This window comes from Muntiacus reevesi, chromosome 18, assembly GCF_963930625.1.
Source record: "Muntiacus reevesi chromosome 18, mMunRee1.1, whole genome shotgun sequence".
Classification (NCBI taxonomy): Eukaryota; Metazoa; Chordata; class Mammalia; order Artiodactyla; family Cervidae; genus Muntiacus; species Muntiacus reevesi.
The window spans coordinates 30,205,539-30,220,832 of NC_089266.1; positions in this window are offsets into that span (position 1 = coordinate 30,205,539).

Sequence of the window (15,294 nt, forward strand, 5' to 3'; positions counted from 1 at the left end):
GCGACCCTATGGACTGTAGCCAACCAGGCTCCTCTGTCCGTGGGCTTTCCCAGGCAAGAATACTGGAGTTGGTTGCCATTTCCTTCTCCAAGGGATCTTCTCAACCCAGGGATAGAACCCATGTCTCCTTGGTCTTTTGCATTGCAGGCAGATTCTTCTCTGCTGAGCCATAGGGGAAGCCCCTCCTTCATACAGACCTAAGAGTAATTCTAAGGGAAGAGTAGAAAAAGAAGTCAGGGCATTTAGATTTAGCAGCATTTACTGGGTCCACTGGGCCCCCTGGGTGGTTCAGAGGTATAGGACCCTGCCTGCCAATGCAGGAGACATGGGTCCATCCCTGGGAGGGAAGATCTCTTGAAGTAAGAAAGGGCAACCCACTCGAGTATTCTTGCCTGGGAAATTGCAAGGACAGAGGAGCCTTGTAGGCTACAGTCAATGGGTCCCAAAGAGTCAGACATGACTTAGCACCTAAACAACAACGACCGGGTCCCCTGTCCTGAGCCACTTCATCTAACATGCTCAGGAAGGTGCCTGCTCCAGACTGTGCATGACAAAGTCGAGGGAATGCCATTCCCTAATGATGCCCAGCAAGCCATTCATCAGGTGCTCCAAGGACAGACAGACTTCGGTGCGACAGATTTGGGATTGGTCACTGGGAGGCTGGCCCTGAAACATTTCTGGAACTCTGACGGGTGACTGAGCATCTCTGGGCCTCTGTTTTCTTATCTGTAAAATAGGAACACAAACTAGATCACCTTGCTCTTGTCTTTCTGAGATAGAAAATGTTAACATTCTGTGGTTCTGGGTTGTTTAGTACATCCTTTCTCAACATGGCTAGCGGGGAGTTCCTAGGCAGGGCTGGTCCTTCTTTAGGTCGTGACATGGCTTTAAACAAGAGAAGACAAGAAAAAACCCAACATCATCGGAAGGGAATTCTCCTGGTGCTGACGCATGGCCCCTTTCCTTTCTCATGCATCCAGAGTTTGATGTGACAGTGGAAAGAGTCAAAGTTTTGAATTCCTGTCATTGGTTCTTTAGTAGACCTTCAGGGAACAGAGTTTTTTTTGAAGGTCCAGGGTCTTGCACAAGGTCATAGTGACAAGGTTGCCTGCACACAGCTGATCCGTGGGAAGATTTCTGTGGATGCAGCCAGGAGTTGAGCCTTGCTCTGAGCAGTATGCAAACTCTTGATCTGCTGATGAAATGCTTGATCTTGATAAAACTCGTGTGTCATCGTGCAGACCAGGTCTCTTCATCTCCCATCCACGTCCACCCTCCAAATTTGGGATCTCTGTTTCCAGATTTTTCTTTCATGGCATCAGGGACCAAAAGGGCCATGGTAGGGGGATGAAAATGTCCACTGTTTCTTGCTTGTTTTGAGGTCCAAGGTGCAGTCATGCTCTCTAATTCACACAGACACACACCCACCCACGTGGAAGACTGGGCTGTCGGGTCACCTTCTGAGCCCTTTAAACGTTTCTGTAAAGCTCTAACTATAGGGAACAAAATGTGGTTTCTTTTCAGTTGTGACCGGGAGGCTGGTCGTTGTGCTCAGTGGCGTGTGGTTTTAATTAATCTTCAGCATTTTGAACTCTAGCCAGGCTGATGGCGACTCCTCATCCAGAGCTGGGCTATCAGCAGACTCTGGGCCCTTCCTGGATGTTCCACGTGAGTGGAGATTTTCAAGTTGGACCTCTTTTGTCCTCTACCGGTAGGGGTGGGAGGGGTAGGAAAAGCAAGTGACTTGATAACATCTTTAGAAACCAAGTAAGGAGCCATTAGGAGGACTAACAATAAATAAATGCATTTTCCATTCAGTGTCTCTGTGGCCATCCAGACGAGCATATGACTAGGAAAATGTAATGAAAGCAATTGTAACTCTTTTGGTGGAGAGGTAATTACAGTCTGGGGCTGCCTGACTGATGAAAATTACACTGCTTATAATAAATTGCCACACAGCTAAGTCTTTTCTGAAGTCCTTAGTTTGATTTGTGTTTGTGCACTTACTTAAAACATCAGGGAACAATTTATAAACATGAGCCTCTTTGGACACTGCCAGGATCGGCATTTACGATTAGAGAGCCTGTTTAAGGTTTCCTGATTTATAGAGGATAGATCATATTTTCCCGACACTCTCATGGTCAATTACAGACCTGCATGGTGCATTTGGTAACTTAAAAGTAAATTTAATCTTCTTTTTTTTTTTGTAGTATTTGTGAGCATGCCAAGTCAGGAAAACATTTTCTTTCAGACTGAGGAAAAAGATGTTTCCAAGAGAGCTTACTATTGATACCGCAGATGGGGGTGGGGAGCAAAGCCATGCCTTGTCTGTCTTCCTGTGACATAAACATTAGGGACTTCCTTATGGAAGTAAAGGGGGCTGAACCCTGCACGCGAGTCCCCAAGCCCTTGTCATAGGAAAGTTCAAGAGGCCCAATAGTTGTAGTGACATTGCCTTTGAGGCCACAAGAACCAATGTGATGGAGCAGAAGAAGCTTTGGGCTGGAAGTCACAGGACACAGACTCTAAGCCCAGTTGTCAAATTGCTGTCTTTCAGTTTTGTATTTTTTAAAAATTTTATTTATCTGGTTGTTCTGGCTCTTTGCCACTGCATAGATTTTCTCTAGTTGTGGAGAACAAAGGTTACTCTCTAGTTGTGGTGTGCAGGTTTCTCTTAGTCAAAGCTTTGGTTTTTCCAGGAGTCATGTATGGATATGAGAACTAGACCATAAGGAAGGCTGAGTGCCAAAGAATTGGTCTTTTCGAATTGTGGTGCTGGAGAAGACTCTTGAGAGTCCCTTGGACTGCAAGGAGATCAAACCAGTCAATCCTAAAGGAAATCAACCATGAATATTCATTGGAAGGACTTGATGCTGAAGCTAAAGCTCCAATACTTTGACTACCTGATGTGAACAGCTGACGCATTGGAAAAGACCCTGATGCTAGGGAAGATTGAAGTCAGGAGAAGGGGACGACAGAGGATAAGATGGTTGGATGGCATCACCGACTCAATGGACATGAGTTTGAGCAAATTCTGGGAGATGGTGAAGGAGAGGGAAGCCTGGTGTGCTATAGTCCAAGAGGTTGCAAACAGTCGGATACAATGAAGTGACTGAACAATAAGGACAATAATTCAGCACACTTTCTTGCAAGCTTTAACATTTGTCTTCACGTCATTGAACTGAAGAATTTGGATGATTTCCTTCTGCTCTGGCAGCTGGAACCTTCTCGCATACTCCTGGGAAGAAAAAAACCCAGAGTAAATGCTTATATATCAATTTTACCTCTTGCTGGTAGGTTGTTATACCTGGGGGGTGGGGGCAGTGGCCTCTTATTTTTTGCATCTTGAGCTGTATGGAGTTGCCTGAGAGAGTGACGTGATCCTGAAAAGAAACTGCGAATCTGTTCTCTTTTATGGGCCCGTTCAGTTTAGTGGGAAGATCTAATATCCACAGTGATGCCTGCAGCACTGCTTGTCCAGGCATGGTCCTTGCACCAACCCCATGATTATCACTTAAGAAAGTGTTAGAAATGCAGAGTCTCAGGTTCCAAATTAAACCTACTCAGAAACTCTGGGTTGGGGCTCAGCAACTATTTCAACAAGACCTCCAGCTGATCTTTATGCAAGCTAATGTTTCTAGAACCCCTGTTCCAAAGAGATGCATGAAAGACCATGAAATGATGTGTTGTAAAAATTCCACAATGGCAGAGTTGGATAGTTGTGACACAGATCATAGAGTCTACCAAAAATGTTTATTATTTGGATCTCTACAGAAAAATTTTGCCAACCCTTTCACTTGGCCATTATGTGCACACACATTTACATATACATGCACACATACATACACACATGGATGAGTGATCTTGAGCATGAACGCTCCCCTGCATATTTATAAACTATTATTACATCTTGGAGGGGTCACATTTACCTGTCATCACCTCTTTCTCACATCCCACTCCCCGCTCAAAGCTCTGACATCTTTCATTCCCCCAAAGCTACTCTTTTCCTAGGTCGTGAAAAACTTTGTTATTGGTAAATTCAAGGGACACTTTTGAAAATCCTTAACTCCCTCTCCTTTTCTGCATTCTTTGTTACAGTTGATCATCACCCCCAATTTGCTGCTTTCTCTTTTGTCTGCATCTCTGACTCGTTGCTACATTTTCCTGGTTGTTGTTTTCCTTTGTGGACCCTCCTTTCAGTCTGCAGGAAGGGAAATCAAGACAGCTTCATTGTATTTCTTCGATCACTGTTCCAGCTGAACCCCTGTCTCAAGGAAGATCCCCTGGCAACAGACCTGAGATGGGTTGGCTGCCATGTGTCACTCGGGGAGGCACCCTGGGGGCGTCACCTGAAAGCTGGAAAGCAGAGGAGGACTGGGTGGAGGAAGGGAGGCAGAGCCGAGTCACCTTCAGAGTTGTCCTGACTCAAGGCCAGGGGGCCTATGAGTTGTAATCCCTCCTTTGACCAGGCACTGTGTGCGATCTGTCCCAGGGGAGGGACACCACCTTGGGAGTGATCGCTACCTTTGCTGGAGGAATGTCCACCGAGGCACTCAGCAGCCAATGCTCCCAGCGGCTGGGCTCTGCTGGAGGACAGAGCAGAGCATTTTCACCCTCAGCCTACATGCCTTTTGCATATTGACAAATGCAGCATTCTGCATGGAGCAGACACAAATCTATGCTGAATAAATCACTGAATTTCTCTTTCTTCTTTCGTCCATGCCCTGTACCCATTTTTTTTTCTTTCTGTAGCCACATTTATCTTTTTTTCTCCTTCTTTTGCAAAGTCCTGCTTATGTTTTAAAAACATGAACTCTTCATCAAATAACAACATATCTTCTCCTATTTGCTGCTTGCCTTTCGATTTCACTGGTTTCGCTTTTGCGATATACAAAAGGCCTTTCTCATTTTTATATGATCCAAACTACCCATCTTTTCTAGGTGGCACGTTTAATGTATCTTTACAATCCCTAGATCAGAGAACACGTACTTCTCCCTATTTTTTTTTCCTGGTTCTTTTTAGGTTTTATTTCTTATATTTTTACTCTTCAGCCCATCTGGAAATTATTTTGGTTTAAAGCATGAGGTAGAGATCTAACTTAATTAATTTATTTTTTTTTTCCCAAGGAAGATCTCTTTATATCACTCCAAGGAGTGTGGATTCTATTTGGAAGTTCATGTGGGCAGGGGAGCTCCCTGAAGAGAGCTGAACCAAGGCAGTGATGCGATCAGGTCCACTCTTAGGAAGGGCACATGGTCTTTGTGGCACCTGGATGCACGCAGATGTTTTTAGGGTTGTGGGCCTTCCGGCCTCTCCCATCACCTGGTTTTCTCCACCTTCCTGGAAGGCTGGCCTTGCTTTCCAATGCTTAAAGCTGGACCCACTGACACTTCAGGAATGCCTCAGAGAACCCATCATTAATTTGCTCCTATTCGGCACTTGCCAGAAGCTGGCTGGAGACATTTGACGTGTGTTCAAGAGCACCAAGGGTTCATGTTAAACATCCATTCATCCACATTCTTCGAGCTCAGGGTCAGTATTGAGTTAGCTTTTCAGAGAGCCCTGTGTCTGGTCCATATTATCTCAGTCCCCTTCAGAAATGCTTCCACTCCGTTAAGATTTAATGCCATTTCCCCAACTTTTATCTGAGGGCCATGTGAGAAACATCCATTTTGAGAAACTTTCTGTATCTTTCAGAGAAACATATGGCCGCTGGGGTTTTCTTTGTTTGAAGAAAATATTTTACATGTGTTTTCAGATTAAAATTTATCTCAAGTTCTCCTTGGAATTTATAACCAAGGAACATGCAAATGAACAATGAGAGGGCTTCTCAGGGAACTTCCGAGAGGTGCTTTGAATACTCAGCAGGTTCTGGTCAGTTTGGGCTGCTCGAAGAAAACACCAAGGCTGAGTGGCTTCAGCAGTAAACATTTAATTCTCACAGTTCTGGAGCCTGGGAAGTCCAAGACCAAGGTACCGGCAGACACGGTATCCGGTGAGAGCCCAGTTCCTGGTTCATAGATGCCATCCTCTCCTTGTATCTCCATGCGAGTGAGAGAAAAATATTCTTCTCCTGCCTTTTCTAATAAAGGGCATCCATGCAGGCTCTGCCCTCATGAGTCATCCACCTCCCAAAGACCCCACCTCTAAATACCATGACATTAGAGGTTAGTGTTCTAACATAGGAGTTTGGGCAGATATCAAACATTTAGTCCATTAAAAAACCCTGTGGGCTCAACCCCATCAAGGATCCCAGAATTTACGTCTGCTTTACATGGGCTGGATCTGATCAGAAGGCAAGGGGTTGGTCCTATCTTGATGGAAGCTGGAGGGTCCACTTGCCCCATCTTATTCCACCTTCTTTGCTTGTCCTGAAGCCTGATTCCTCCTCGACTGGTAACAGCCCCTATGATACCAGAGCCCTTGACTGTCTCATGGGCATTCACATGTAATATAAGTCCTTGTCCATAGCTTAGAGTCCCTTCCGGAGCTTGAGTCCCATGGGGCCTCTCTTATCCATTGGTCTGTCCTCGGTGGCTGGTGTCAAGCCTCATTGTACCACAGAAGGTGTTCAGAAGGCCTTTGTGGGATGAGTGAGTGGTGGGGGGATTTATGAGGTTAAAAACAGGATGCAGGGGAGTCCTAAGGTGAAACTTCAGACTGGAATTAAAGAGAGAAATGATCAAAGACATTTTTCAGAGTCCCCTGGGATTGGTTAGGTATTTTTCATACTCATTTCATTCCTTCATTGCTTCACTCAGCCTTCACTCCATCATTCATTCCTCATCCTTTTTTTTTTTTAGTTACACTTCTAAAAAAACCTTTATGTATTTTTGGCTGATGCTGCTTGGGCTTTTCTCTATTAGAGTTAGGGTTAGCATTGCAGTGGCTTCTCTTGTTGTGGAGCATGGGCTTTAGGGTCCTCGGGCTCAGTAGAGGTGGTACATGGGTTTAGTTGCCCTGCTGCATGTGGGATCTCCCCAGACCAGGGATAAAACCCACATCCTCTGCATTGGCAGGCGGATTCTTACCACTGAGTCACCAGAGAAGCCTCATTTCTAGTTCTTTCTAAATTCGTTCACAAATTAATATTTTGTTGTTTGTTTGAGCACCCTCTCCCACTGGTGACTATAGGAGATGCTTACTTGAAATTTGTAACACAGGGCTCAGAAAACAGTCTTGCAAGCCATATGGGCCCCCTGCATGTTTTCATGTGGGCCTCCGAGACAAGAATGGCTTTTATATTTCAAAACTATTTTAAAAGTCAAAAGGGAAGTGACGTGTTGTGACTCATGAAATTCGGGTGAGATAAAAGTTTCAGTTGGGTGTGCGATTTTGCTGGAGCATCACCTGGCTTGGGTGTTTGCACACTTTGCCTAGGGCTGCTTCCATGGGATGTGATAGTCAATTTTATGTGTCAACCGGACTGGACGGATGAGGCCCAGAGAGTTGGTGACATGCTCTTTTTGAGTGTGTCTATGAGGTGTCCTTAGGGGGTTAGCATTTGATTCAGAAGGTCACCTTCAGCATTGAAGTGAGCATCATCCAGTTTAGTGGAGCTCAAAAGGGACAAAAAGGAGAAGGAAGGGCAACTTCTCTCTGTCTTTTTGAGCTGGGATGTCCATCTTTTCCTGGCTTTGGACATGAGATCTCCTGGTTCTCAGGCCTTCTAACTTGGACATAGTGACAAACTTTCTGGTTCTCCAGTCTGCAGATGGTGGATTGTGGAACTTCTCTACCTCCGTAAACATGTGAGCCAGTTCTCACAATAAACCTCATTACCTGTATCTATCTCTAGCTATCTCTCTGTGTCCATCCTTCTGCCCATCCATCCATCTACCTACCCATCTATCATCTATCTATCTATATATCTCTCTGTCTCTCTATCTATATCTATCTACCTATCTATCTATCTATCTATCTATCTCCATCCATCTATCCCTCCATCCATCCATCCACCCATCCATCTACCTACCCATCTATATATGTATCATATATCTATATCTATCTGTATATCAACTCTCTATCTCTCTATCTATATCTCCATCCATCCATCCACCCACCCATCTATATATCTATCATCTGTCTCTCTATATATCTGTATCTATCTATATATGATCTCTTTCTCTCTATCTATATCTATCAGTCTCCATCCATTCATCCACCCATCTATCCATCTATCTAGTCTATCTCTATCTATCTGTAGAGGAAAGTCTAAGATATTTACTCTCTGGCCCTTTGTAGGAAATGCTTGCAGCCTCCTCTTCTGACACAAAAAGCACACACTCAAAACCCAGGGCACACGCCCCAGAGGCCCTGGCTCTGAGCAGTGAGGGTGAAAGGCAGGGAGGGACAGAGCAGGGCTGGCCATGTCTCCAGGTGAGGCTGGGGTCTGCAGATTCTGTGGATCAGACAGATGACAGGGCGGGAGTAGGAGAGTGAGGCAGCCGATGAAGCCCAGGCAAATACAAGCTCAAGTCCGAGAAGGCATCTGAAGCAGGAATGGCCCTGGAGGCCAGGAAGGGTCCAGGAGAACAGATGTTCCGCTGGGAGAAGCAGAGGATCAGCCTTGCCAAGGGAGCTGAATCACTAGCACCTCACTCATTCCCACAGCGGAAGCTGCACTTTGGTAAAGCCGGGCCAGTGTCAGGGCTGGGGGCAGGCCTCCTGGCAAGATCATTCACTGCCGAGATTGAGGGAGGAACTTCTTGGAAAGATATGAAAGCTGGAATTTACAACATGAGGAAATGTTCTGAAGCTATTATTAATATTAACAAGCGCCTCCACAGACTTCTGTCTCAGGGTTGTTAAAGCGCTTATCTTTTTGGCATCTGAACGTACTAAAGCAAACATGAAATATATGCTGCAGGGAAGGAAAAAGAAATATAATGAGCGGGCACCTGTTTCAACTCTGAATTTCATACGACATTGGTTTACGTGGCGACAACCCGCAATTTGTCCAGGGAAGTCTCTCTGTAAAGGGACCTGACATTCCTTTGTGATTTGAGAGGAGATAAAAATCTCATCAATGCTTTTTGGTGGGATATTGATTTTTCGTTCCACTTCTCTCTGGCAGATCGAGAAAACTGAGTTCAGTGTGCTAATGGAATCGAAGTGGGAATGTTAAATACTAGTAGTTCTGCACCATTACCCCCGAGGAGCTGTCAAGATGCTTCATTTCCTTGTTGGCGTAGCCCGAATATTCCTTCAGATAAGGGGGAGCTGGAACTGACAGCATCAATTTCACAAGGCAGGAATTTAAAGCCCATTGTGTGTTTTTATTTCTAAATAGTTTTATATTCTGCTTCAATATGCAGAAAAAGGAAGGCACGACCCTGGTTGAAATATGGATTCTACCAGAGATGGCTGTGCTGTGTACAATGTTAAGCAAAACTCTTAACATTTAGAAAGTAATATGAAAGCTGGGAATGGGGTAGAGACCTTTCTACTTGAATGGGGAAAAACAGACAGGACTAGAGAGACCATAGAGAAATATATTTTAAGTAGCTTCGTCTGTGTTTTGTCTCTTTGCTGTTGTAATGAGGGAAGGAAGAAGTAGGAGAAGATCGTACTGAAGAAGCCAGGATACGTCCATCCCACACCCCTGTGCTTTCCTCCCTCTGTCACGAGGGAGAAGGATAAAGCGAGACTGCTCTCTGAATGCCTGGTCAATTCCCAGCGTCCACGAGACGAAGCCTGCATCCTAGAAACGCGACTCTGTTCCTCTGACTCCTCTGATCTTGGCTTTGGTCCAGCGCTCACAACCTGCACATGACTTGATCCAGTCCGTTCTGTGCCTCTGATCTCGCGATCCCTAACTGGGTCCCTTCCGAGCTCTTTGTCTAAGTTCCCCTCACCCCTCCCTGATGACACGGACAGCCTCAGCCAGATGTCGGGTCTGGGAGGAGAGGTGTCCTGTTTGAAGGCATCTTAAATCTTCCTTGGTCATCAACAATGGTGTCTCTTTTTCTCTTTTCCTTTTTAAAGATATATATATATTTTGACTTGGATCATTTTTAGAGTCTTTATTGAACGTGTTACAGTACTGCTTCTGTTTTTTATGATCTGGTGTTTTGGCCATGAGGCGTGTGGAATCTTAGCTCCCCGACCAGGGATCAAACTCTTACCTCCTGCAGTGGAAGATGAAGTCTTCACTACTGGACCACCAGGGAAGCCCCTACTTCTGGATCTTTCTGTTAGACCCCCTCCCTCCCTGCACACCGTGATCTAACAGGTCCATGAGATGACCAGGCAAGGCCGCTGCAGATGACCCGTTCTCTGCATGCATACTGCTCTTTGTCTCTTCAGGCAAAGGAGGGGCGCTATGAGTTTGCATGAGTGCATACTAAGTTGCTTTAGTTGTGTCCGACTCTTTGTGACCCTACGGGCCCTAGCCCACCAGGCTCCAATAGGTTGCCATGCCCTCCTCCAGGATATCTTCCCAACCCAGGGATCGAACCTGTTTCTCTTAAGTCTCCTGTGTTGGGAGGTGGGTTCTTTACCACTAGCGCCACCTGGGAAGCCTGCTCTGAGTGCACCTCTTTATAAAGCTCTCAGCTCTTTCCTTTATTCTATTCTGCAGACAATTCCTAGCTTTCCACTAAGCAGGAGTCCCGAAGGACATGAGAAAACAGTTTGCCACATTCAAGGCTACTTGATGTCACACCCAGACAGGTATAGGAGCACCCACACATTCTCGAACATACAGACACACACCTCTCCACATTCTTGGGTAAATTTTCTCTTATGAAAAGTAGCTGAAACTCCCTGGGGAAATTAATTGTTGCTATAAAGAAAAAGGGATGCTGTTGCCCTTGGCCCCAAGATAAGCATCAGACACAGGAGATTTGAGTCATGCTCAGAGGAATGCATTTCCCCATGGGAGCAGTAAAACCCTGGCAGCTCTGGCCTCCTTCCCAGAGGCTTGTCTCCCAATGCCGTGTATGGGGATTCTGTTCAGAGATTCTCAGTGTCCATTCTGTACAGTGGACATCCTGTTTTGATTAAGTCCAACCAAGAAGAGTGAATGGTTACCTAAGGAATGTGGGACTGTCTCCCTCACTGGTGCTAGTGGTTAAGAACCCATTCACCAACACAGGGGATGTAAGAGTCGCGGGTTCGAACCCTGGGTGTGGAAGATCCCTTAGAATAGGGCATGGCAACCCACTCCAGTACTCTTTCCTGATGCTGGGAAAGATTGAGGGCAGGAAGGGAAGGGGGTGACAGAGGATGAGATGGTTGGATGGCACCATTGACTCAATAGACATGAGTTTGAGCAAACTCTGGGAGATGGTGAAGGACAGGGAAGCCTGGAGTGCTGCAGTCCATGGGGCTGCAAAGAGTTGGACATGACTGAGCAACTGAACAATAACAAGTAATTTTTAAAAGCCAGCTTAGATTACCCAAAAGCCTTGTACTGACAAGTCAAAGCTTATCTTTCCTTCCTTCCTTCCTTCTTTCTTTCTCTGTAGGTTTTGGCTGTATCATACAGCATGCAGTATCTTAGTTCCCTGAACAGGGACTAAAACCATGCCTCTTTTGATGGAAGCTCAGTGCCTTAACCACTTGACATCCATGGAATATCTCCCCCTCTCAACCAGTCTTTAGATTATACCTAATTTTGGAACCTCAACTTTACAATCTTTGAATTGAATGATATTTTTGAAGTGCTTTGTTTAGAGTGAAAGTGAAGTCACTCAGTCGTGTCCGACTCTTTGTGACTCCATGAATTGTAGACCACCAGGTTTCTCCATCCATGGGGCTTTCCAGGCAAGAATACTGGAGTGGGTTGCCATTTTCTTCTCCAGGGGATCTTCCCCACCCAGGGATCAAACCCAGGTCTCCTGCATTGAAGGCAGACGCTTTAGCCTCTGAGCCAGATGCTAATAAATGGAACTGACCCCCCAGGAAGGATATAGTGGTCAAATAAATTTTGGAAACACTGGATTAAACAAATTTAAAGACACTTCTTCACTGTAGGGCTTCTCGGAGCCCTAAATATTCTCAGGCTGCACTGTCTGATATAGCAGCCTCTTTATACACATGACTATTAAGGTCTTGAAACATGGCTTGTCTGTGTTGAGATGACGTGCTGTACCTTAAAATACACAGTGGATTTCAAAAGGTTAGTATTATGAGGAAGAATATAAAAATATCTCATTAATAATTTTTATATATATTGCATGTTGGATTGCTAACATTTTAAATATATTGGGTTACATAAAAATATGATTAAACTTAAATTTATTTTTCAAAATGCGACTCCTCTAAAAAATTCTTAAATTACAAATGTGATTGACATTGTATTCCTGTTAGCCAGAGCTGGTCTCATGTATCTTGTATGCGAGAGGTGAATGCAATATAAGCGTCTCCAGAATTTATTTGACTTCAGATTCTTTTTATTCAGGGAGGAGCTCATGGAGTCAGTGCTCTGTGGAATATACCTAAGGAAAGTGATCCAGCTCTGACACATGATTCTGTGATATTGTGACGGGGGAAGGAGCAGTGGTCTATGTTTCTTCTCTACCTTCGACTTTGGCCAGAGGCCCTCACAGCTCCTGGAGAGGTGGCCCTCAGGGCATCTCAGCTCAGTTCTTGGCCAGAGTTCTGGCCTTCTCACTTTTTCAAGAGTTTCCCTGGTGCCTCAGGCGGTGAAGAATCTGCCTGAGATGCGACAGACCTGGGTTCGATCCCTGGGTCAGGAAGATCCCCTGGAGAAGGGAATGGCAACCCACTCCAGTATTCTTACCTGGAGAATCTCATGGACAGAGGAGCCTGGTGGGCTACAGTCTATGGGGTCACAACTGAGCGACTAACACACCTATTCAAAGCTTCCTCACTGGAGACTTCCCTGGTGATTCTGTGGTTGAGACTTTGCCTTCCAATGCAGAGGGTGTGGGTTCAATCCCTGGTCAGGGAATTAGGACCCCACATGCCTCCTGGTCAGAAAACCAAAACATAAAACAGAAGCAATATTGTAACAGATTCAATAAAGGCTTTAAAAATGGTCCACATCAAAAGAATCTTAAAAAGAACAAAACTTCCTCACCTATTCTTCTTCCTTAGTTTCTAAGACATTTTTTTCCCCTTCAATTTATTGATTGACAGTAATTGACATAATCCAATTCAATGAGTTCTGAGAAATAAATACACGAGTTTGGCCATCATCATAATCAAGACAGACAATATTTCCATCATCCTACATTATATGGGCTGACACAGGAGATGCAGTTTCGGTCCCTGGGTGGGGAAGATCCCCTGGAGGAGGGCATGGCAACCCACTCCAATATTCTTGCCTGGAGAATCCCATGGAGCCTGATGGGCTACAGTTCACGGGGTCACAAAGAGTCCAACACAACTGAGCAACTAACACTTTGAGTCACATACCAAGTCCAGCTGATGTTTTTGAATTTTCTTTGCTATATGATAAAAGTGATATGTCTTCATTACAGCGAAACTTCCCCTTTCCACAACCCTAAGAACTGGCCTAGGCCCTGACCCAATTCACCTTGCTTGGCTCCAACTGTCTGTCACCTGTTAACCGACCTCACATCCCACTCAAAGGCTTCATTTCTGCCTCAGGCTCTGGGGATTCTACCAAAGGGGTGTTTTCAACACTCACTTCGTTAAGTTCTGGAACATTTGGTTAAAATCTATTCTCTACGTTATAGGAGCACCTCATAAAATCGCCCTGGAATCCAGATCTGGCTCCTGAGAAGTGGGTGAAAATGGCTTCTTCAAGCAAGCCGAGGCTGCTACACAGACCCCTGGCTCTTCCTGGAGCGGCCTGTGTCTGTCAGGGAGCCAACGCCTGCACGACAGCGTCCCGGGCTCACAGAGCTGGCTCGGGGCTGGCAAGGCCCACAGCCACCTTCTCCATCCCCCCGCTATGGACAGGAAGCTTTTTATGACATGCAAGGAATCTCCCCTTGTCTTTGAAAGCAGTCATCTTTTCCTAAATGAATCATGCATGGAGGCAAGACTACAAACATTGTTTCATCCTTGATACTCTACTCATCTTCTTCTCTTTTATTTTTAATGGAAGGATAATTGCTTTATAATATTGGTTTGGTTTCTGCCATACATGAGCGTGAATTCACCATAGGTGTACATATGTCCCCTCCCTCTTGCCCCTCCCTCCCACTTCCACCCCTCTAGGGCTTCCCTGATAGCTCAGTTGGTAAAGAATCCACCTGCAATGCAGGAGACCCTGGTTCGATTCCTGGGTCAGGAAGATCCTCTGGAGAAGGGATAAGCTACTCACTCCAGTACTCCTGGGCTTCCCTTATGGCTCAGCTGGTAAAGAATCCGCCCACAGTGTGGGAGACCTGGTTTCGATCTCTGGGTTGGGAAGAGCCCCGGGAAGAGGGAAAGGCTACCCACTCCAGCATTCTGGCCTGGAGAATTTCGTGGACTGTATTGTCCATGGGGTCACTTAGAGTTGGACATGACTGAGCGACTTTCACTTTCAGGTTGTTATAGTACTTCTTTTTTTAGTTTTGTTCTCTTTAAGACATATCTTATTTTTTTTAACTATTTACTTATTGATTTGCTGCATATGGTCTTAGTTACTGCATGCAGGATCTTCGCTGCGTCGTGCGGGACCTTTTGTGGTGTCATGGGCTCTGGCGAGCACAAGCTCAGTAATTGCGGCTCACAGACTTAGCTGCTCCGAAGCACATGGGCTCTTAGTTCCCTGGTCGAGATGGAATCTGCGTTCCCTGCTTTGTAAGTCAGACTCTTAACCACTGGACCACCAGGGAAGCCCCTCGACTCTACTTCCACAAGGTAGCTAACCAGTTATTCTTCTGATTTCCATGAACTCAGAAAGGTCTTTGCTCTTAAACCCACATGGGATCCATGGATGCTCAGGTCTAGGATGGGCTGGCAGCTTTCCCACAGGCTCAGAAAGCTGCTCCAGGCAGGAGGACAGGGAGACACTTGGCCCATCCCCTTGCTTTAGAGATGAGGATATGAGACTTCGAGCAGGACAAACACCAGCTTCAGGTTTTGCTCTTGCTCTTTCCTCAGCTCAGTGGGACTCTGGTGAGGATCAGGCAGAAATTCTTAAGGGCAGTCTAGGTATGTCATGGACACAAGTATAGACCTTCAAGGACTTTCCTTGTGGCTCAGTTGGTGAAGAATCTGCCTGAAATGCAAGGGACCCAGGTTTGATCCTTAGGTCTGGAGGCTCCCCTGAAGGAGGGCAAGGCAACCCACTCCAGTATTCTTGCCTGGAGAATCCCATGCACAGAGCAGGCTCGTGGGCTGTGTCCATGGGATTGAAAAGAGTC